This window comes from Hemitrygon akajei, chromosome 2, assembly GCF_048418815.1.
Source record: "Hemitrygon akajei chromosome 2, sHemAka1.3, whole genome shotgun sequence".
Classification (NCBI taxonomy): Eukaryota; Metazoa; Chordata; class Chondrichthyes; order Myliobatiformes; family Dasyatidae; genus Hemitrygon; species Hemitrygon akajei.
In genome coordinates this window covers 172,225,205-172,247,094 of record NC_133125.1, presented here as the reverse complement: position 1 = coordinate 172,247,094, position 21,890 = coordinate 172,225,205, and positions in this window count along the sequence as shown.

The following is a 21,890-nucleotide window of genomic DNA, read 5'->3' as shown; positions in this document are numbered from 1 at the left end:
TGCTGTTGCGTTTCCTTCGACTTCAATTATTTGAGGTAATTATTTTCTTCATGCAAACAATGCATTTGCTGTGTAGACATGCAGAAATGCATTTGATATGTGATTGAATTTTAAAATAAACAGCAGCGTGTAGAATGAAGTCATGAAAACGTAAAGCATGGTCACTTCAAAATTTGCCAAATACACTTGTTCATGTTTAGGAATGCGAATATTAGATGTGAGAAAATGTTATTTTTGTCAGACTGCCAGACTGCCGCATATTTTTGCGGACACATATTTTTGCAATAACATCAGTGCAACGAGTATTATCATCATAATTGAAATTGGTTGAAATAGTTGCAAATTAAGAATATACAGTATATCAAATAAGGAACGATATAAAATTTGCTTGAATTATTGGGAAACACAAAGTACACTGCAGATGCTGTGGTCAAATCAACACATCCAACACGCTGGAGGAACTCAGCAGGTCGGGCAGCATCCGTTGAAACGAGCAGTCAACGTTTCGGTCCGAGACCCTTCGTCAGGACTTGAAAAGGAGGGGGCAGGGGCCCTATAAAGAAGGTGGGGGGAGGGTGTGAAGGAGAAGGCTGGTGGGTGCCAGGTGAAAAACCAATCAGAAGAAAAATCAAGGAGTGGGGGAGGGGAAGCAGGGAGGGGATAGGCAGGAAAGGTGAAGAAGGAATGTCAGGGGAAAGCACTATTGGTAGTAGAAGGCAGAATCATGAGAGAGTTGATAGGCAGTTGGAAGAGGGGGCAGAGTGAAAGTGGGATGGGAGAAGGGAGAGGGGGGAATTACCGGAAGCTGGAGAATTCGATGTTCATAACAAGGGGCTGGAAACTACCCAGACGGTATATGAGGTGTTGCTCCACCAACCTGAGTTTGACCTCATCCTGGCAGTAGAGGAGGCTATGTATGGACATATCCGAATGGGAATGTGAAGCAGAGTTGAAGTGGGTGGCAACCGGGAGATCCGGTCTTTTATGGAGGACAGAGCGGAGGTGCTCGATGAAGTGGTCCCCCAATCTGCGCCGTGTCTTGCCGATGTAGAAGAGGCCGCACCGGGAGCACCGGATGCAATAGATGACCCCAACAGACTCACAAGTGAAGTGTTGCCTCACCTGGAAGGACAGTTTGGGGCCGCGAATGATGATAGGAGGGGAGGCGTAGGGACAGGTGTAGAACTTCCGCTTGCAGGGATAAGTGCCAGGTGGGAGATCTGTGGGGAGGGACGTGTGGACCAGGCAGTCGCGGAGGGAACGATCCCTGCGAAAAGTGGAGAGGGGTAGAGCGGGAAAGATGTGCTGAGTGGTGGGTTCATGTTGAAGGTGGCGGAAGTTGCAGAGGATAATATGTTAGATCCAGAGACTGGTGGGGTGGTAGGTTAGGACAAGGGGAACACGGTCCCTGTTGTGGTGACGGGAGATTGGGGTGAGGGTCGAAGTGCGGGAAATGGAGGAGAAGCAGGTGATGGCATCATTGTTGACGAATTGTCTGTGTCCGTTGGAAGAGTAATATTGTAATGGAGAAAAGACACAACGCGACTACATGAACGTTAAAATCATATTGCAGAAAATGTACATATTGCGATGGCAGTTCTGTTGATTGACCAAGACCTGATTAAGATAAACGCATCAACTGGTTGCTCCAGTAGTCGTTTGTGCATTGCTTATGATATAAATAAAAAGGCAGAACTTAAGCATTTGAGCTCAGAGGAATTAAATGCTCTTGTGAACTGGATTTTCGTCAACAATAGCACATCACTAATGAAAATTTAGGTTGGGGATAAGAATTGTTAAATGGAGCGTTTTGCAGGTCTCAGCACATTAGCGGAGGAACAACCAATTCGCGATTAATTAGCAGGAGCAAATTAAGGTAAACCATATTCAAAACACAGCAGCAATTGTGTGAGGGAACCAGTGTAGGAGTGGAAACATGAGGCTTTGCCTCAAAAGAATTCGGCGTGGAACCACAGGTAAGTAGCAGCGAAGGGTTTTGAAGTAGTTGAATAAAAAGTCAAGTCACTAAATTACAGATAATTAAATACAGTAAGGATGATGCACGTTCAGGTGATGTGCTGTAGCTGCATGATGTGGGAGCTGGTAAACTCCATTGTGGTTCCTGGTGACCACATCTGCAGTAAGTGTTCGCTGCTCGAAGAACTCAGGCTCAAGGTTGATGACCTGGAATCTGAGCTTCAGACACTGCGGCACACGAGGGACAGGAAGAGTACTTGGATTATCTGTTTCAGGGGGTAGACCCATCCATCTTGTCGGGACCACTACTGCGCATCTTCAACATGAGCCTGGAGCAGAGAAGAGTACCCAGACAGTGGAAGACATCCTGTATTGTCCCGGTACCGAAGAAACCACAACCAAAGGAGTTGAATGACTTCAGACCTGTTGCCTTGACGTCGTACGTGATGAAGACCATGGAGCGGCTGATAATACAGAATCTGAGTCCACAAACCAGGCACGCCCAGGATCCTCTTCAGTTTGCATATAAGGGGAAGGTGGGAGTGGAGGATGCTATCACGTATTTGCTGCACAAATCACTCTCTCACCTAGAGGGGGTCAGTTGTGCTGTGAGGATTACATTCCTTGACTTCTCTAGTGCCTTTAACAACATCCAGCCCAAGATCTTAAGGCACAAACTAACGGAGATGGGAGTAGACTCTCACATGGTGGATTGGATAGTGGACTATTTGACAGATAGACCTCAGTATGTGCGGTTGGGAGACTGTAGGTCTGACACGGTGGTCAGCAGCACAGGGGCGCCGCAGGGAACCGTACTCTCTCCGGTCCTGTTCACACTGTACACATCAGACTTCCAATATAACTCAGAGTCCTGCCATGTGCAGAAGTTCGCTGATGACACGGCCATAGTGGGGTGTGTCAGGAATGGACAGGAGGAGGAGTATAGGAAACTGATACAGGACTTTGTGATATGGTGCAACTCAAACTACCTGCGTCTCAATATCACCAAGACCAAGGAGATGGTGGTGGACTTTAGGAGATCTAGGCCCCATATGGAGCCAGTGATCATTAATGGAGAACGTGTGGAGCAGGTTAAGACCTACAAGTATCTAGGAGTACAGTTAGACGAGAAGCTTGACTGGACTGCCAACACAGATGCCTTGTGCAGGAAGGCACAGAGTCGAATGTACTTCCTAAGAAGGTTGGCGTCATTCAATGTCTGTAGTGAGATGCTGAAGATGTTCTATAGGTCAGTTGTGGAGAGCGCCCTCTTCTTTGTGGTGGCGTGTTGGGGAGGAAGCATTAAGAAGAGGGACGCCTCACGTCTTAATAAGCTGGTAAGGAAGGCGGGCTCTGTCGTGGGCAAAGTACTGGAGAGTTTAACATCGGTAGCTGAGCGAAGGGCGCTGAGTAGGCTACGGTCAATTATGGATAACTCTGAACATCCTCTACATAGCACCATCCAGAGACAGAGAAGCAGTTTCAGTGACAGGTTACTATCGATGCAATGCTCCTCAGACAGGATGAAGAGGTCAATACTCCCCAATGCCATTAGGCTTTACAATTCTACCTCCAGGACTTAAGAACTTTTTAAAAGCTATTAATGCTTTTTGAGACGGTGATTTAGATGCATATCATATTTTTTTTACTGAGTTAAGTATTGTATGTAATTAGTTTTGCTACAACAAGTGTATGGGACATTGGAAAAAAAGTTGAATTTCCCCATGGGGATGAATAAAGTATCTATCTATCTATCTATCTATCTATCTATCTATCTATCTATCTATCTATCTATCTATCTATCTATCTATCTATCTATATATCTAAGAGAGTGTGACTGCGAGTAATGCTGGTAGTGGGATCCAAGACGCAATGGGACGATCTTCGGCGCTTGAGCTCTGCAATAGGTTTGAGATTATTACTCCCTGTGTGAATGAGTGTGTTGCCTGTAGGAAGGATGAACAACCTAACTGTGGCACCGTAGTTCAGTGGCCCATTCAAGAGGGGGAAAAGAAGAGAAATGTAGTGGTAGTTGGGGATAATATAGTCAGGGGAATAGACAGAGTTCACTGTCGCAAGGATAGAGCGTTCCGAAGGCTGTGCTGACTGCCTGTTGCCCGGGTTTGGGACATCTTATTTACAGTGAGAAAACGTGGTGTATTTTGTTCTTATTAAGTCTATGCTTCATTACTAGGCTCAGCCGTAGCTCCGTATCAAAATACGCATTCTATTGCACAGGCATTTACAGTGGGAGGGGAAAGATCCAGACGTCGTGGACCATGTGGGTACCAACAACATAGGTAAAACGAGGAAAGAGGTTCTGCTGAGGGAATCTGAGCAGTTAGGGACTAAATTAAAAAGCAGAACCTAAAAGGTGGGCATCTCTAATTACTACCTGAGAGACGCGCAAATTGGCATAAGGTCAAGGAGATTAGTTAAATGCGTGGCTGGAGGATTTGTGGCGGTGAAATGGGGTTGAATTCATGGGAAATTAGCACACGTATTGGGGAAGTAGAGAGCTGAACCAATGGGACGGGCTCCAACTGAACCGCGATGGGACCTGGATCTTACGGAATCGCATAAAATAGGGCTGTGGATAGGATTTTAAACTACGTACTACTGGGGTGGGTTCAACACATTAGAGATGAAAGAAAAGTGTAATAAAGAGCAAAGGATTAAAAAGAAAAAAGTAAGGGTGGTGTGAAGAAAAGTCAAGTGCAAAAGTGTAAAAGATTACAGGATTTTAAAAACTCAATGAGTATAAGAGCACTTTATTTGAATGCTAGTATAATTCGAAACAAGGGCAGTGAATTGCGGCACAAATCAGTACAAGCGGGTACGATTTAATGGCCATTAAAGAGACGTAGTTGAAGGCAGACAGGATTGGTAATGAAATATCCAAAAACATCATGTAAATCGGAACAATAGGCAGGAAGGTAGGGGAGGTGGGGTAGTGCTTTTAATAAAAAAATAAATCAGGGCCATACAGGGAGGGACGATATAAGATCTAAGGAGCCGAATGTTGAATTAATCTGGGTCGAGATTAAGAATAGTAAAGGGGAAAACACTGGTGGGAGTTGTCTATCGGCCATTGAACAATAATATTACAGTGGCACAGGTAATGAACAGAGAGATATCTGAGGCATGTAAGAATCCCTCAGCAGTTATCCTGGGGAACTTTAATTTGCAGATAGATTGAGTGAATCAAGCTGGTCGAGGCAGCCTTGAGCAGAACTTCATAGAATGCCGCCGTGATGGCTTTCTAGAACAGCATGTTACTGAACCGATAATGGAACGTGCTCTCTTAGACCTGGTCCTGGGTAACGAGACAGATAAAATTAGTGATTTTGCAGTTAAGGATCCTCTTGGAAAGGGGTGATGGTTGAATGTAGGGTGCAATAGTTAGATCTAAAACCACTGTATTATTCCTAAACAATGGAGACTACAATGGGATGAGGGAGGATTTTACTAGTGTAGATTGGGAAAACAGGCTATATGGTGGACGGTTGAGGAACAGTGGAAGACTTACAAAGAGATTTCTTCACGGTGCTCAAGGAAATTTTATTCCAATTAAAAGCAAGAGCAGGAAGGGTGGGGAGTGCCACCCTTCGATAACTAAGGAAATAAAAGTAGGCATCAATCTAAAAGATCCTGCGTACAAAGTCACCAAATATAGTGTGAAATTGGAAGATTGGTAAAGATTTAAAAAGCAACGAAGAACCACTCAGCGAACAATAAAGAAAGGGAAGCTAGATTATGAAAATAAACTACCACAAAATATGCTAAACGGATAGAACTTTTTTTTTAATTACATAAAGAGGAAAGGATGGCTAAAGCGATCATAGGTTCCTTGGAGGACGAGAAGGTGGAATTGATATTGGGAAAGGAGTAAATGGCAGCTGCTTTGACTACTTACTTTGTGTCGGTCTTCACGGTGGAGGACACGTACAACATGCCGAAGAGATATGATATGTATACTATGGGAGGTGAGGAACTCAATAAAATAGCTATCACTAAAGTGGTAGTGTTGAGCAAACTTTTGGTCCTGAACATAGACACCTCCCGTGGTCCTGATAAAGTGCATCACAGGGCACTGCAAGAAATGGCACAGGTTATAGTAGTGGGTTTGGTAATAATTTACCATGTCTCTGAACTCTGAGCCAACGGAGTGGAAGAAGGCCAATGACAAGCCATTATTCAAAGAAGATCAAGGCAAAAAGCAGGTAACTATAGGCCAGTCAGTGTAAGATCTGTAGTTGGGAAAATGCTTGAAGCTATCCTTAAAGAAGAAATAGCGACACTTCTGGAAAGAAATAGATCCATGTGGCAAAGGCGGCCTGGGTGCAGGAAAAACAGGTCCTGTTTGACAAAAGTACTGGAGTGCTTTGAGGATAACATGAACGCAATGGATAAAGGGGAACAGAGGGAAGTTATATAAAATAGAGGACTATAGGTAAGCCTAGTAATTTCTAAAGTAGGGACATGTTAGGCACATCTTCGTGGGCCGAAGGGCCTGAATTGTGGTGCAGGTTTTCTATGTTTCTATGTATATACTTGGACTTTCAGAAAGCCGCATAAGGAGCCACGGAAAAGACTTATCCAAAAGATAAGGATGCATAGAGTTAGGGATGTTGTATTAGTGTATCTCGCGGAAATGTTTCACTGCTAAGGTAATGGTTTCTCTGTAGCAGCAATGTTAGGGTTATGACTAGAAAGGCCCTTAGGAACGTGTGCTATGCAATGAGAGGGATGTTGCTCTTCATTGTGGGTCTGGAAACAGGGATTTCGCGGTCTTTTGTCGGGGAGAGATGGAGAGAGTTGGTAGACCGCCGGGCGAAGTAGACTTGGAGCGACGGTCCTAAGGTCGGCTACACTCGGGGGAGGTCGACGGGGAACAAATGAACGGAACCGTGAGCTCCAATGCTGTGCATTAGACTGTTTCATCAGAATGGACCCTTATTTGTTTTTTTTTGTTTCTAGAGTTAATTTAAGGATTATAAATCTCAGTCGTTTAATCGTATATTGTGTACTGTTTGTTATTTTGTGGTATGATTTGTAACAGGGGAACACATCACGCAGCATGCAAGCAAAGAAGATTCTTTAGTTTGGCCGAGCCGGGGGCTGTCTTCCCTAAGAATAAGCCGCTAGCCGAACCGAGGGTTACGTTAGCATGGATAGAGGATTGGTTAACTAATAGAAAACGGAGAGTTGGGATACATGGGTGTTACCCTGGCTGGCATTCAGTGTTGAGTGGTGTGCCACTGTGGTCGGTCCTGGGCTCACAACTGTTTACGAAATACATTAATGATCTGGAAGAGGGGAGCGATTGTAGTGAACCTAAGTTTGCTGATAATACTAAATTGTGTGGAAAAGCAATTGTGCAGAGGATACGGATAATTTGCAGAGAAATATAGGTAGTTTAAATGAGTGGGCAATCGTCTGGCAGATGGAGTACAATATTGCAAGGACATCCACGGTGGAAGAGAAATTGAAAGAGCAGATTGTTATTTAAATGGTTAAACATTGCTGCATGCTGTTGTGCAGAGGGACTTGGGAGTGTTTGTGCATGAATCACAAAAGTTTGTTTTACAGATGCAGCATGCTATCAAGAAGGCAAATGGGATATTGGCCTTCATTGTTAGAGGGATTGAATTTAAGGATTTACGAACAGAGAGGTTATATTGCAACTGTACGAGGGCGCACCTGAAGAAATGCGTGCAATTCTGGTCTCCTTACTTGAGGAAGGATATACTGGCTTTGGAGGCGGTGCAGAGGAGGTTCACCAGGTTGACTCCAGAGATGAGGGGGTTAGATTATGAGGAGAGATTGAGTCGCCTGAGACTGTACTCGCTGGAATTCAGAGGAATGATAGGAGATCTTATAGAAATATATGAAATTATGAAAGCGAAAGATAAGATAAAGGCAGGAAAATTGTTTCCACTGGTAGATGAGACTAGACCTAGCAGACATAGCCTCAGGTTTCGGGGGAATAGACTGAGTACGGAGATGAGGAGGAAATGCTTTTCCCAGAGAGTGGTAAATCTGTGGAATTTTCTGCGCAATGAAGCAGAGGAGGCTACCTCCGTAAATATTTTAAGAGAAAGTTGGATAAGTCTTTGCGTAGTACGGGAATTAAAGGTTATGGGGAAAAGGCAGCTAAGCGGAGTTGAATCCTTAGCCAGATCATCCATGATCTTATTGAATGTCAGAGCAGGCTCGCTGGACCAGGTGGCTTACCCCTACTGCTATATCTTAGGTTCTTATGTTATCACTATGTCGGAGAACCAAAAGATTTTGACAGGATAGAACAGAAACCGCTAAAAATATTGAACATGTGTTCGATCGTCTGCTTGCGTCCAGAGCTCCCGATGCGGCCTCATCTACATTGGTGAGCCAGTCATAAATTGAGGGACCACTTTGCTGAGCACCTTAGCTTCACCTCCACTCCCTCCCCCGCCCCCCCCCCCCCCAACCCGGAGGCCAAATATTTTAATTCCTACTTCCATGTCTCTTCCGTTATGTTGGTCCATGCTAAGACGAGGCAGCCCTCAGGGTGGAGGAGACTCCAGCCTGATGGCATAAATAAAACAATTCCATCCCCATCCGCTCTTCTTCTATTTCCTACTCTGATCCCGCAGCTCTTCTATACGTGACATAAATGCTGCCTAGCCTGTTGAGATCCTCCAGCATTTTCTGTGTGTTCCAGCGTCTGCAGATCTTCCCTTGGATGTGATTGGATTACTACACCGCGAACCTTCTTCCAGGGATGTGTAACTGAATAAGTTTAAATCTTCCAGTCCTGCTTAAGGGTCTTGGCCCGAAATGTCGAATTTACTTTTTTTCCGTAGTCGCTGCATGGCCCGCCAGGTCCCACCAGCATTTTGTGTGGGTTGCTTGGGTTTCCAGCATCTACCGATTTTCATTTATTACAGTTATGAGATTATTTTACCTTTCCTCTCTTACTACCTGCATATTAGGCGTCATAAAAAACATCCCTTTCAATGCGTATATTTTGATGAAAGTACCGCTGCACTGAAATTCCTGAAGATGTCTGCTTTACAGTTTGGAGGTAGACCAATTGAGATCAACTTGCAATCTGCAGTTTTGAAATAAGCACTCACGTCGGCTTTGAAGAAAGAACTAGCGTGGGAGCCGTGACAAATGCTAATGAGATTGTTTCCCTAATAGAGGCAAAGGCACCCAATACTTCCAAGTTTATATAACCCTTAGCTCTCAGAAGTTAAAGGGAATATCAAAATATTAAAAGCGGGGCGCAGCGTTTCCACTTTGTAAAGCTGAACTTTCGGATATAGCGGGAATTCTTTCGTCTAGTACGAAATACTCGGGCGAAAGACGGAATGATCCTCTCTAATGCATTGCTAAAGACCCCTAATTCTTAACAAAAATCAGCAGCTGAAAATTCACCTCAGAGGTGAAATATTTTGGCAGATAGGCACGGAATCCTAGTGGTGCCCGCTTCAAAAGCAAGAGCGTTTGTCAGCCATTTAACTTCCGTTAACCATCCGATTAAGTAAAAAAAAAATCCCAGGTTAGTACTCTAGGAGTTCTTACCAAAAAGGTCGAATATTGTACCTGAATGTACTCACATCTGTTTCTGGTGGTTACACAAAAAAGTAGGTCCAACAAAACATATTTACCTGCATGTCAAATTTACCGCATAATTGAACATCAGAATTTCTGCAATTTTTTAATCGAAATCTGTAAATACAGAAAATACTATGATACAAAATTCGAACTACAACATTTTAAAAGTTGTTACACTCAAATATTTGACGAGAATGTCTTTTTACATGTTTTGACCTATAGAACACAAAAATGCCATACGTAAGTACTTAAATATAAATACTGCATTTTCAAATACAGTTTCTCCAACGTTATGTTGCTATATTTCTCTGAGAGAATGCAAATATAATAAACTGTTCTCGTGATATTTAAATCTGCACGCTAGAAAAACTGAATGTTGTACGTGATGACTGTAGATTTCACAGTGAGCACATGACCCATTTTGTATAGGTTTGAATCTTATTTTCAGCGATATTATTCGTTTTTTTTGTGGTCTAAACTGACAGCTAACATGGCACTATTATCCTGTTTTCGTCATGTTCGCTCAATATACTCGCAGCGATTTCCTTGACATTTACTTTTCTGCAACATCACTCTCGATATTTCCACATTGGTGAGAGGCCGGTTTTACTCCACTGCTCTTTTTATAAATTACATTGCCCAGCTTTGAAAGAGAATGCAAGACGTGGGTTTGAGGTTGGGTGTAGGAGGCATACTTTAGCATACGAATATTTTAACAGTCTCATTTCAATATCTTCAGTCCTTACTTTCGAAAGTAAGAAACATTATATATCATATGCTGCAATAAGTATCCTTTGTCTACCTTGTAGTGCTAAATCATTAAGATCATACTTGTTTTCATGATTGGTGGAACAGATAATCTCAATTGCCTTCATGTGGCCTTTGGTCACGTGGACAATGCAAATATCTATGTCTGGATGTTCTTGTTGACTACAGCTCAGCTTCACCACCGTTCCTACTGCAATTATTGACAAGTTACAGAACCTGGGCATCTATACCTCCTTCTTGAATTGTATCCCCGACTTCGGAAGACCATAATCTGTGCTGATAGGTGATAATATCTCCACTTCACTGACGGTCAACGTTGGTGTACATCATGGGTGTCTGCTTAGCCCACTGCTCTACTGCAAGAATGTGTGGTTATATATAGCTCAAATACCATCTAGGAATTTGCTGATGATGCAACCATCATTGGTAGAATCTTCGATTGGGGCGAGAGGGCGCACAGGAGTGAGATATACCAGCTAGTCGAGTAGTGTCGCAGAAACAATCTTGTCCAGTAGATTATCAGTCAGATGAAAGACCTGATTGTGGGCTTCCGAAGAGTAAGACAAGGCAAGACAAATCAATCCTCATAGAAGGATCAGAAGAAGAGAGATAAAGAGATAACAAGTTTTTGGGTGTGAAGAACTCTGAAGATTGAACTGGGTCCCAACATATCGAAGGAGTTATGATGAGGGCAAGGCAGCGGCTATAGTTTGAAGAGATTTCGCTTGTGAACTAAAAAAATCGAAAACTTCTATAGACATACCGTGGAGAGCAATCTAACAGGCTGCATCACTGTCTAGTATGAGGGCGGGAGCAGGAGGGGTGTGAGGGTGGGGCGGTGGAGCGACTTCCGCACAGGACCGAGAGAAGATACGGTACAGAACCATGTAACATTAGTGATCTCCATCTTGTGTAATGAAGAGCAAGAAAATAAGACGTGAAAGAATAGGACCTATCAAGTGTGACAGTGTGGAAATGTGTATAGAAGCGGAGGAAATAGCAGAGGTATTTCATGAATACTTTACTTCAGTATTCACTATGGAAAAGGATCTTAGTGATTGTAGTGATGACTTGCAGCAGACTGAAAAGCTTGAGCATGTAGATATTAAGAAAGAGGATGTGCTGGAACTCTTGAAAGGCATCAAGGTGGATAAGTCACCGGGACCGGATGAGATGTCCCCCAAGCTACTGTGGGAGGCGAGAGAGGAGATTGCTGAACCTCTGGGGATGATCTTTGCATCATCAATGGGGACGGGAGAGGTTCCGGAAGATTGGAGAGTTGCGGATGTTGTTCCTTTATTCAAGAAAGGGAGTAGAGATAGCCCAGGAAATTATAGACCAGTGAGTCTTACCTCAGTGGTTGGTAAGTTGATGGAAAAGATCCTGAGAGGCAGGATTTATGAACATTGTGAGAAGTATAATATGATTAGGAATAGTCGACATAGCTTTGTCAAGGGCAGATCGTGCCTTACGAGCTTGATTGAATTTTTTGAGGATATGGCTAAGCACATTGATGAAAGAAGAGCAGTAGATGTGGTGTATATAATTTTCAACAAAGCATTTGAAAAGATACCCCATACAAGGCTTATTGAGAAAGTAAGGAGGCGTGGGATACAAGGGGACATTGCTTTGTGGATCCGAAATGGGCTTGCCCACAGAAGGCAAAGAGTGGTTGTAGACGGGTCATATTCTGCATGGAGGTCGGTCACCAGTGGTGTGCCTCAGGGATCTGTTCTGGGACCTTTCCTCTTCGTGATTTTTATAAATGACCTGGATGAGGAAGAGAGGGGGTGGATTAGCAAGTTTTCTGATGACACGAAGGTTGGAGGTGTTGCGGTTATTGTGGAGGACTGTCAGAATTTACAGCGGGACATTGATAGGATGCAAAACTAGGCCGAGAAGTGGCATATGGATTTCAACCCAGATAAGTTTGAAGTGGTTCATTTTGGTAGGTCAAATATAATGGCAGAATATAGTATTAATGGTAAGACACTTGGCAATGTGGAGGATCAGAGGGATCTTGGGGTCCGAGTCCACAGGACGCTCAAAGCAGCTGCGCAGATTGTCTCTGGGGTTAAGAAGGCATACGGTATATTGGCCTTCAGCCACCGTGGAATGAATTTAGGAGCAGAGAGGTAATGTTGCAGCTATATAGGACCCTATATAGATCCCACTTGAAGCACTGCGCTCTGTTCTGTCTCTTCACTACAGGAAGGATGCAGAAGCCATAGAAAGTGTGCAGAGGAGATTTACAAGGATGTTGCCTGGATTGGGGAGCAGACCTTATCAGAATAGGTTGAGAGAACTCGGCCTTTCCTCTTTGGAGCGACGGAAAATGAGAGGTGACCTGATAGAGGTGTATAAGATGATGATAGGCATTGATCATGTGGATAGCCATAGGCTTTTTCCCAGGCTAAAATGCTTGCTTCAAGAGGACACGGGTTTAAGGTGCTTGGAAGAAGGTACAGAGGAGATGTCAGGGGTAAGTTTTTTTTTACTTAGAGGAATACGATAGGGTCTTTTAAGAGACTTTTGGAATGGTACATGTAGCCTGGAAAAATAGAGGGCTATGGGTAAACCTAATAATATCGAAGGTAGGGACATGTTCGGTACAACATTGTGGGCCGAAGGGCCTGTATTGTGCTGTAGGTTTTCTATGTTTCTACGTTTTCTATTTAATGAACTCCTTAATATCAAACAGCCGTGCTCAGAAAGGCGACGTCCATTATTAAGGACTTCCATGACCTAAGACATGCCATCTTTTCACCGTTACCGTTTTGAAGGATGTACACATTCAGCGATTCAGGAACATGCATACACTTACAGTAATTGATTTGCTTTGTTATTTTTCATTTTTCAATTCTATCATGTATTACATCGTTGTTAACAAATTTCACGGTACATGCCAGTGATATTACGTCTGATTGTCATTCTGATAATTTGATAGGAAAACTTGTGGCTCAGAATTTCCAAGGCTTTCTGTTAACTCTAACATTGGTGGTTGTTCAAAGGTTAAGAAACGTTACAGTTCGGTAGAATATAATGACATGGACTGAGGATGGACAGAGAAGCAAAACGGATATTGCCGTCAGGACATATAGGTGCATAGATAGTTTATTGATCTCAAAGGAAATTTCAGTGTCATAGTATCATTACAAGTGCCCAGAAATAAATATTAGAATAGAAGTAGAAGGAATTAAAAAATGATACCACAAAGAGTCTAACAGGAGGGGGTGCTCGCTTCCCCGAGTATAGGGGGGCTCCCCAGGGCCGAGTGGTCAGTCCACTGCTGTTCACTCTGCTGACCCACGACTGTGCTGCAACACACAACTCGAACCACATTATCAAGTTCGCCGATGACACGACCGTGGTGGGTCTCATCAGCAAGAACGATGTCAGTTTACAGAGAGGAGGTGTAGCGGCTAACGGATTGGTGCAGAGCCAACAACCTGTCTCTTAATGTGAACAAAACAAAAGAGATAGTTGTTGACTTCAGGAGGGCACGGAGCGACCACTCCCCGCTGAACATCGACGGCTCCTCAGTAGAGATCGTAAAGTGCACCAAATTTATTGGTGTTCAACTGACAGAGAATCTCACCTGGTCCCACAACACCAGTTCCATAGTAAAGAAAGCCCAGCAGCGTCTCTGCTCTCTGCGAAGGCTGAGGAAAGTCCATCTCCCACCCCCCATCCTCATCACATTCTATAGGGGTTGTATTGAGAGCATTCTGAGCAGCTGCATCACTGCCTGGTTCGGAAATTGCACCATCTCGGATCGCAAGACCCTGCAGCGGATACTGAGGTCAGCTGAGAAGATCATCGTGGTCTCTCTTCCCGCCATCACAGACATTTACCCTACACGCTGCATCTGCAAAGGAAACAGCATTATGAAGTACCCCATGCAGCCCTCATACAATCTCTTCTCCCTCCTGCCGTCTGGAAAAAGGCTCCGAAGCATTCGGGCTCTCACGACCAGATTATGTAACAGTTTCTTCCCTCAAGCTATCAGACTCCTCAATGCCCAGAACCTGGACTGACACCTTGTCCTATTGTCCTGTTTATTATTTATTGTAATGCCTGCACTGCTTTTGTGCACTTTACACAGTCCTGTGTAGGTCTGTAGTCTAGTGTAGCTTTCTTTGTTTTTTTTTTTTTACGTAGTTCAGTCTAGTTTTTGTACTGTGTCATGTAACATCATGGTCCTGAAAAACGTTATCTCATTTTTACTATGTACTGTACCAGCAGTTATGGTCGAAATGACAATAAAAGTGACTTGACTTGACTTGACTTGACTTGCGGTTGACTTTATTTATTACTAAACGTGCTCCTCGGTGTACCCAAAGTGGCAGAGCGGGTGTGGATTGTGCCGAACTTAAAGGAAACAACTATATGTGGTGGTGCTACCACGCTTGTACCCTCTTCACTTTTCATCATAGTGAGAGTGCGGGAGGTGTTGACTGAGGACCATAGCCAATTCTTATGAGTTCAGGATCTTAAACTTAATTTCGTGTTTCGTAATGAAGGTGAAATCATTAGTTATCATTCAACATGAAACCGTGAATTTAATAGATCATTATTAACTTTGATTTCCTCAACATTGGGCGCGAAAATAAAGGCGTGGTACTGTATCGTTAAAGGTAATGAATTGGAAAATGTAAAAGGAAAATGACAATTCGTAGCAATTTATTCATAACCTGATTTTTCTGTTCGTTATTTCCTTCCTCTAGAACCTGAAAGAGATGGTGAGATATAGAAGCATTTATTTCGTTGAGATCTGAATAAACTTGCTTCTTCCAGTATGGACACACAAAGGATATTCCATATTCTGTCTTCACTTTCAGATTGTGCATTACATGTGTGTAATTCTGATTATTTTAGAAAGCGAATACTTCAGAAAGCACATATTGATTCAAATATATTTGCTTATAGGTATACAAAAGAATATGATACTATCGGGATGCTGCTTGGGAGCGTGTGGGAAGAGAATGTGTGTAGATATTTGTAATGATATCAATGTTCAGGTGAACTAAACGTTCATATGAAAATCTAGGCGCCAATTATTAATGCGTGATACTTAAGGCGTGGCTTCCAATTCCAAGCATCTAGTTAACCAAATGGTATCGATGGTGACAACAGAAATGTACACTGATGTCACTGTAATTCACTTGCGAATCAATTAATTATTGTTTTGGCTAGTAGAAATATTTATTCATAACTGCAGAAAACGTGTATTTCTCCAAAACATTTTCTTGATCTACGCTATTCTAACTGGAATGCTACTGTCTTTCAACAGTTAAATTTCAAGGGGGACAGCCAACCGGAACCATTACATTAAGCCATGTAACTCAGAGATCTACTTCTTATTTCTATCACTGAATTTAGAGGATTTCCTTTAATTTCCTTTGCTTCTAAACTTTTTCTCTGGAACGTTATTAGAGTTGTGTAGATGATGGCAATTTGAAATCGACATTGGTTTAAATGCATAATGTTGCAAATTTATACAGCCAATGGCACAATGGCCGGCGTTTTCTTATACCAACACTTTGGCAATCAATGGGCTACTTTAATTGCACTTTGTCATAGATGAACAAAAAACTACATCACAAATTTGGAATTTTAACCAAAGGCATCATTCGTTTAATTACAAACAAGAGAGAATCTGCAGATGCTGGAAATCCAAGCAACACTCTGAAAATGCTGGAGGAAGTACAGTCTCGTCCCGAATCGTGGACTATACTTTTTTTCCCCATAGATGCGGACTGGCCTGTTGAGTTCCAACAGCAATTTCTGTGAATTATTCGTGTAATTACGATCGAACATGGGTTTCACCCAAATCGTTTTGTAAGTTTCCTAACTCGGGTAAACAAAACTTGAATTTGCGAAATACAACGTCACTGTTCAAAGAGAAACAGTTATTTTTAATTAAAGACAGCATTCTTCAGTTAGTAGCACAAATAAATTTTTGCAATTTCACTTAGTTGAAAGTATCCACTCACAGATGATAGACCGCTTGTTTCCCGAGTATTATTGTGTATATTTAGACAACTGCTGCATTGATTTATTTTCACTGGGTGGGCGCGACAAACAAAATTATGGATAAATAATACATTGTTGAAAAAGATGACATGAGTATAAATAAAGTGTAAAATACTGCCGTGATTTAATGACCTGTAGAAATGCTCATATTGAAACTCATAAAAAATTGTTTAACTGTCCTCACCGTCTATGGGGGATATCACTAACATCAGTAACCGCTACCAACTGTTTTGAAGACTTATAAGAATTATAAGACCATGCAAACAGCATATGTATGAAATATTGGTGAATGGTAAACAATATTTCCATACCAGCTTTCGAAAGTCAAAAATACATTAAGTCAAGTGGGGAAGGGGAAGCATAATTCAGCATTAAAGATGAAAACTAATTTACAGAAACATTTGTCATGTTGTATGAAAATAATTCCAAACGGAGCTGCTGCTTAACCACACTGCAGATTATTTTCCATAATCAAAACAATCACCAATATAATGTTTTTCCTTGCTTTATAGCTGCGAGCCAACCCAAAGGTAGGTTCCTGATAAGGTATATAGAAGTGTAGTAGTATTATAGGTCCTTGTGAATAAAGCAGCATATTTTGTCTGAAATATATTTTCTTTTGCAAGCAGTAAGACTCTAAAACGTTGAACTAACATGCGTAAAATCTTTAATTGATCGTAAACTAGCAAAGCAACAGATTATCTGACTTGGCATAGTAACACGGAGGAAGATCTGCAATTTCAAAATTATTCCTTTTGTAGTGTTCTCGCACAGGTGTAAAAGAACTCTGAACTAAACACCAAGCATAAACCAATCAATGAGGCGGTCCCAGTAAGATTAACCGTTTACTGTTCACTCTTCCACATTAACGTATGGTAAAAACTGTTGATAAAACAATACAAAATATATACAGTATTCGTTTCCTTCTTGACATCACATTTACATCATAAATACTTGCAAAAGTAAAACTACATCAACTATATTACATTAAAGTGCAACATACAGTCAGAATCTACCTGTGCCATCGACTGGCTTTAAATGCACTTCAACACAAACAATCCGCAACTCTTTAAATAACAAAAAACGTAAACTTTATCAACCGTCATTACTTTTAACAGAATCAGCGTTAACATTTTTTAATTCAACCTATCGATTATCTCATGAACTTACGGCGTTGCTTCACTAATGTTTCTAGTGCGCAGAAAGAAAACTTTTCTCGCGTTGATCTTGCACACATAAGGCCCCTCCTTCCCGTTTCTCCAAACCGGTATTTTCCCACAAGACGCGGCGAAACCGGGTGTGACGTCATCGCATGCCGCGATATATCACAGACATCGAATTTACTTTAAACAACCTTAAATTTAACTAGAAAACGATAACAAATGAATTACTAAAGCGAAAATACAATAAACTAAACAAATGATTTAAAGGCAACACAAAACTTTAACTGGCGCATGTGTATCTTTTAACGTAGGAATCCAGGAAACTTACTGGAGCGTGAAATATTTCATGACTATTGACATTGAATAGGGTCATAAATTCATTGAAAAATATAGCACAGACGCAGGCCCATGCTTCAAACAATTAATCTGCCTACTCCCATTGACCGGCATCGGGACCATTGTTCTCCATACCCCTATATTCGCCGTACCTATTCAAACGTCGCTTAAACATTAAAATCGAGTTCGCATGCACTACTTGTGCACCACACTTTTACAACCCTCTGAGGGAAGAAGTGTCCCCTCAAGTTCCCCTTAAAATTTTGAGTTTTCACACTTAACACATGACGTGGTTGTAGACCCACTTGTATTTGTTTTACAACCCTATCAACACGTGACGCAAATTTTAGTTAATTATGGACCTGTATTCCCAGATCCGTTCGTTCTACCACACTCCTCAGTGCTTTACTCTTCATTATGTAAGACCTATCGTAGTTAGTCCTACCGAAGTGCTGCCACATTTCGCTGGAATAAATTAGCGGATTTAGCGGCGGGACAATCGATTCGAAGAGAGAGTGAGCTTCGCATAGGCCGGGGAGAAGTATGCAGACGCAGTAGCTCGTCATCGCGCAATGACGCTGAGAAAGCTCCAACATCAAAAAAGAGACACTGTCTAGCGGTGCGGTCATCGGAGTAGTTTAAGTCCGACTATTAGGACTTTGGCTCATCGGGGCTTTGGCGAGAACAGGCCTAGGCGAGGTAAATTGCCTTATTCCACTCTAACAAGAATAATAGTGCGGATGAATGCGAGGACACTTTTCGGTTCTGGGTGCAGATGTGGGATGTCCCGGAGATTTTCAACCTCCCTGATGGCCACATCTCCGCCAGGCACATCGGGATGCAGCTCCGTAGATGCCGAATTAGGGAAATGGAGCTACAGCTCGATGACCTTTGCTTGTTAAGGAGAGTAAGAGGATGGTAGACAGAAGCTAAAGGCAGGTAGTCACCCTGAGGCTACAGGAGACATGCAAGTGGCTGACCGTCAGAAGAGGAGATGGTGGAGAGCACCCCTGTCGTTGTCTCGCTTAGCAATATGTACTTCATTTTGAGTGCTGTTGCAGGAGGCCTACCTGGGGGAAGGAACAGTGGCCGTACCTCTGGCACCGAGTCTGGCCCTGTGGCTCAGAAGGGTAGGGAACGGAAGAGGATGGCAGCATTAATAGGGGACTCTGTAACTAGGGGTACAGATATGCGATTCTGTGGATGCAAAAAAGAAATAAGGATGGTAGTTTGCCTCCCAGGTGCCAGGGTTCGCGATGTTTTTCAGCTCTTCCACAATATTCTGAAATGGGATGGTGATCAGCCAAAGCTGGTGGTACGTGCCGGTAACAATGACACAGGTAGAAAAACGGTTAAGGTCCTGAAAGCAGAATACAGGGATTTAGGAAGGGAGCTGAGAAGCACGACCTCAAAGGTAGTAATCTCGGGATTTCTGCCTGTGCCAAGTGACAGTGTGTATAAGCATAGAAACAGGTGGAGGATAAATGTGTGGCTGAAGGATTGGAGCAGGGGGCAGGGATTCATGGTTTTGGATCAATGGGACCTTTTCTGGGGCAGGTGTGATCTGTACAAAAAGCAACACTTGCACTTGAATCCGAGGAGGACCAGTATCCTGGTGGGGAGTTCTGCTAACGCTGTCGGTGAGAGTTTAAATTGGATTTGCTGGGGGTGGGAATCGAAGTGAAGAGGTAGAGGATGGGGAGGTTGGATCACAAGTAGAGTCAGCTGGTTGGGAATTTGTGAGGAAGGATAGGCAGATGTTAGAGCAAAGATGCTTGATGGTTTGAGATCCGTCTATTTTAATGCAAGGAGTATCATAAACAATGGGGATGAATTTAGAGCACGGATCAGTACGTGGAATTATGACGTCATGGCCATTACAGAGATTTGGATGTCTCAGGAGCACGAGTGGCTGCTGAGCCTTTAGATGTTTCAAAAATAACAGACAGGGAGGCAAAAGGAGTGAGGGCGTGGTAATGCTAATTAGGGTTAGCGTCACGGCTGCAGAAAAGGAGGAAGTCATCGAGAGATGGTATACTGAGTAAGCGCGGGTGGAAATCAGAAACAGCAAAAGAGCAATAACTCTACTGGGTGTTGTCATAGACCCCCCCCCCCCCTCCCCAATAGTAACACGATATCGAGAAGAAGATAAGGAGACAGATTCTAGATCGGAGCAATATTAATAGGGTTGTTGTGCTGGGAGATTTTAACTTTCCTAAGATTGATTGGCATCTCCTTAGCGCAATGTTCAGCTATATAAGACCTTGGTCAGACAGCACTTGGAGCAATGTGTTCAGTTCTGGTCACTTCACCACGGAAAGGATGTGGATACTATAGAGAGAATGCAGGAAAGATTTGCAAGGCTGTTGCCTGGATTGGAGGGTGTACCTTAAGATACTAGTTTGAATAAAACTTGGCCTTTTCTACTTGGAGCGACGGAGGATGAGAGATGACCTTATGAAGGTGTATAAGTTGTTGAATGGCATTGACCGTGCGGATAGCCAGAGGTTTTTTTCCCAGAGCTAAAATGGCTAACACGATTGAGCATAGTTGGTGGAAGGCGATGCAACAGGGTCTTCTAAGAGCCTCTTAATAGGTAAATGGAGCTTACAAAAATAGATGGCTCTGCGCTAGAGAAATTCTCTACAGTTTCTAGAGTAGGTCACATGGTCGGCACGATATTGTGGGCCGAAGTGTCTGTAGTGTTCTGTAGATTTCTATTTTCTGTGTTATATGTTCTAAATGTATCTTCCATTTTTTCAGCCTATTTTTCCTGGTGATGCAGATCCATCTGCGAGCCATGATAGTCTTCTTGGCTGATCACTACACTCACCATTTTGATTTAATACACAAATTTTCTGATTCAGTTATGCACATTAGCATTCAGATCTTTGATATACAGTAAATGATAAACCACGACAGGCAGAGTAGTAATCACTACGGCTCTCCAATAGTCACAGGCCTCCAGTCAGAGTGTCAGCCTACTCCTATGCTCATCTTGACCACCAGCCTCACATACGGGACCTTGCTCAAGTCGATGCCGACAGCATCCTCTGTCTTGACTTAATCCATTTTCCTGCCAATTTCCTCGAAAATCTCTATGTTTAGTTAGACATGACCGTTCACGCACGAAACCATGCCGACTATCCTTAATCAGTATACGTCTATCCAAATGCTTACACATTCAGTCCCTTAAAATACTTCCCAGCAACCTCTCCACAACTGACCTCAGACATATCGGTCGATATTTTCCAGGCTGAATTTTAGAAAATTTCTTGAACAAAGTTGCCAGTCCTCGGGTACCTATTCTGTTCCTTATGATGATTTAAATCTCTCTGTTAGGGTAACTCTTAGACTTCCACCTTTGAAGGCCTTTCACTTACCAACTACAAATTTGCCTGCCCCAATCCACACGTGCTAGATTATTTCTCATACCATCAAGATTGGCCTTTCTCCAATTTCGAATGTCAAACCGCAGACCGAAACCTTGTTTTTGCACATTTACTTTGAAACCAATGGCATTGTGATCACTAGATGCAAAGAGTTCCCCGCTACTGACTTCAGTCACCCACCCCGTCTCATTCACCAATTGCAGATCAAAAGTCACACAGTCTCTCCTTGGGACTTCTACGTACTGGTTGCAGAAACTTACGTTAACATTTGACGAACTCTCTGCCGTCACGTGTCCTGACAAAGGGTCCGGGCCCGAAACGTTGACAGTGCTTCTCCTTATAGATGCTGCCTGGCCTGCTGTGTTTCATCAGCATTTTGTGTGCGTTGCTTGAATTTCCAGCATCTGCAGATTTCCTCGTGTTAGCAATAAAATGTTCTTGTTTTTGTTATAGATACGGGTGAATCCAAAGGTACATTTCTGATGAGATATATAGAAGTATAGCGCGATTATAGGTCTTCAGGAATAAATTAGCTATTTTGGCTAAAGTGCATTTTGTTTTGCGAAATGTAAGACACTAAAGCGTTGAACTAACGTGTAAAATTTCTAATTGA